Below are 3,370 nucleotides of genomic sequence, written 5' to 3'. Positions count from 1 at the left end.
AAGCGTATGTTTGTTCTTTAAAAACTATATAAAAGGTTGTGATTGATGACTGACATTCAATCACGCCCAAACAAGCAAACCTATTTTGAAATATATAAACAGTGTACACGTAAGATAGTTCACGCTGTAGGAAGGTGAATTGATTATTTTTATAGATAAAAATCCTAGAAGCTTTATTTTTTACAATATTGCGAAGTAAAAGAAATTGTTCCAAGTAATCAAAAATAATTTAGTGATATTAAATTGTACAAAACATAATACTAGGTACTAAACGCTGTATTTTACATTACCGTCTATTGGCTTAGTGAATTGACCAACTAGGCAAATCGAACTAGGAAATTCTCTTATTACGCTTTATTAAGTTACTATTTCAGTGTCTAAGAGCACCGAAGAACTGAGATATTTTACCATAATTCATAACTTCATCGTATATGTTATTAGCTATTGCTCGCGGCTTCGCACGCGTTAATATGGAGTAGTCTAATAGATGGTGTTATGTTGTGAATCCGTTGCGTATTTTACAGATTAGCGTAACATAGGGACAAAGGGACAGGAAAAGCGACTTTGTTTTATACTATAAAGTGATATTAGAGTTAACGCGGTTTCCGTTGCAACGCTTTTCCCCTAGTTTTTACAACCGATTGACGTGCCTCATTTAGTGTTTGATGCTCCATTTTAAAATTTAGAGCTGATCACCCCTAATTTTAATTTAAAAGTTTATACCGGATTAGAAAGCTTTAAGAAACTTAGCTGCATATTCACTGAATACCTCACGAAACGAATCGATACCCGAAATATACGTATAACTTTAAGAATAGTAAAGAATACTAGGAATCAAAAATCTCGAGATACTATAAGATAATTATTAATAACGCGATCTAATAATAATGCCCTTCGTATGTAATATCTTTACCAAACGACAGCATTTACATAAAATATTCAAGTAGATATCATGAATATATTTTTGTCCTGCGCGCCACGTTGCGCCGAACCGCGTATAATACAATTTTCCCTTTGTATACGTACATTAAATTAACAATTTTGGGCATATTTTCTAGAAAAGGACTATATGTATCTATCGATTACTACTATCGATTACTTAGATTATTATACAAGCTATTCACCTAAGCTTTGTCCGGTACCAAACAGAGAAAAATCTATTAAAGCTTGTACTTATTAGTGCCAAGATAGGAAATCAAGAAAAGCTTTAGGCGGTTGGCTGCTTAACGTTAAAACTATGTACTTATTAATTTTAAGTGGAAGTAAACTGGATAGTACAAATGATTCTACCGCATCAATTTCTCATAATTTTTATCACTACATAGTATAAAACAACGCTTTCCGACGTCTGTGTGTCTGTATGCTTAGATCTTTAAAATTACGCTATAGATTGCGTTTGATGGTTTTTTTAATAAATAGGGTGCTTCCATGAGAAGGTTTATGTATATAATTAAATAGAAAAAAAGGGGAAGGGGTTTTACTCTGAATTTAACGAGTGTCCCGCGGGCAAATGCTATATCATAATTTGATTGATTTTGTCGTTCAAAAGAAGCTAGTCGAATGGATGTTTCAAATTATAACCACATACATAATTCACCATACATATATAGCATTCTCAATCCTTTCGACTATATAAATATATTACAAAGTCTCGTTTAAAGCGCTTTAAACATATCATTAGTCCAGAACCGTTTTTCTCATTCCCAACTCACGATAAAGTGTTGCATGTAAAGCAGCATTTCGATATAAATCTAGTAAAGTCAATTTGTTCTTCAGGATATTGCTTAGAACCGGTAGCGTTGTAATAGTAGAAGACAATGTAGTTATACAATTGCACAAGAGTTCACGTGACCCCAGTGGAATACAAGTCTTGCTGTAATCAATATTATTACAAGGGAAAATGTTTTCTTTTTCTTTGCATGAACCATTATACAATAGTAAGATAAGAGAGAGTTGAGAGATTCCAGTTGTCCTGCTAAATACGTTCCAAATTTCATTGCAATCGGTTCAGTTTGAGTGAAAGCATAACAAACATACATATACATACATCCATTCTCAAAATCGCATTTATAATATTAGTAAAATTCTATAGAACTAACTCCAAGTCCAGCATGTTTTAGTTGTAATTTTTTTGCCATTTCAATTTCAAAAATATCATTAATTATTATATTTTTGAAATTGTTTATCAGTCTCTCGCGCATACGCATACCGGCGTGACGTGTGTAATGTCAACGGGTGTGTTCTAATTCGAATAATAATGGCGAATACGTTAAAATGTAACGGTTGTAATATAGTTATAAACGAGTTACTGGCGTATGTGCAAAACAAAATATCTATAATTGACGAAGAAAGTCTCGTTAGAATTTGTACATCGTCTTTTCAAACCGATGAAATTGAAAAATCGAGTTCGTTACTTTGTGAATCGCTAAACATTGATAGGCGAAAAATTGTTCGTAAGGGTCAAGGAAAAGAAAATCGTATACTCTACGATATTATAGGTACAATGAAAACGATTGACCCCGATTTGATGCCAGTTTTCGTGGCAAAAAATTTGGAAAGGCTGCCGCCTATCACCTTCGACCATCTGGATGTATCAGATCTCCTGAAAAGACTCGTCGTGGTGCAGGAACAAATAAAAGAGTTTAAAAACTTATATGCTACGATCAGTGACTTGAATGATATTAGGATTGATATATGTGAGATGAAGGAGAAGCTGAATACTCGTACAGAAGATACGTTTCGAAATATTAACCTCAAGCGAGGCGCCTACACGCGGAATAGTCCCATGTCTGAAAATAATTTGGACGATTTATCAAGCTTCAGATCACTGGATATGGGTTATTCATTGTCTCCTAATAACGCAAAAAATATTCATAATGAACATCAAAATATAACTAATAATGAGGGTAAACCAACAAAGCCATGCGTAACGGTACAATCGCAGCCATTACCTACTAGTAGACAAGGAATAAGTTCGCCTCAGTGTCATCGAGACAATATGGCCGACACCTCGAATGAACAGCTGATCGGTGCGAAAACACAATACCAACAAACCGTTGCCAGTATTGTAAAGACGATTCCCGTGGAGCAAGGTGCTACGGAAAAATGGACCTTAGTTACAAGGCGTAAAACTAATAATCGTTTTAAAGGTAAAATGGGCGTAGCAAAAGATATCGAATGCAACTTTAAATCGGCTGAACGAAAATTGCCGATTTTTATATCAAACGTACACACAAGTACGAGTGAAAAAGATATAGAAGCCTACATTCTCACTAAAACCCAGATCGATGTTAAATTAGAAAAAATTTCATCAAAAAAACGTAATGAATACAATGCGTACAAGTTCTTCGTATTCGAATCGAAAAAAGAT

The sequence above is a fragment of the Zerene cesonia genome, chromosome 19 (assembly GCF_012273895.1).
Source record: "Zerene cesonia ecotype Mississippi chromosome 19, Zerene_cesonia_1.1, whole genome shotgun sequence".
Taxonomy (NCBI): Eukaryota; Metazoa; Arthropoda; class Insecta; order Lepidoptera; family Pieridae; genus Zerene; species Zerene cesonia.
The sequence above is the reverse complement of the archived record's forward strand: the minus strand, read 5'-3'. Positions refer to the sequence as shown.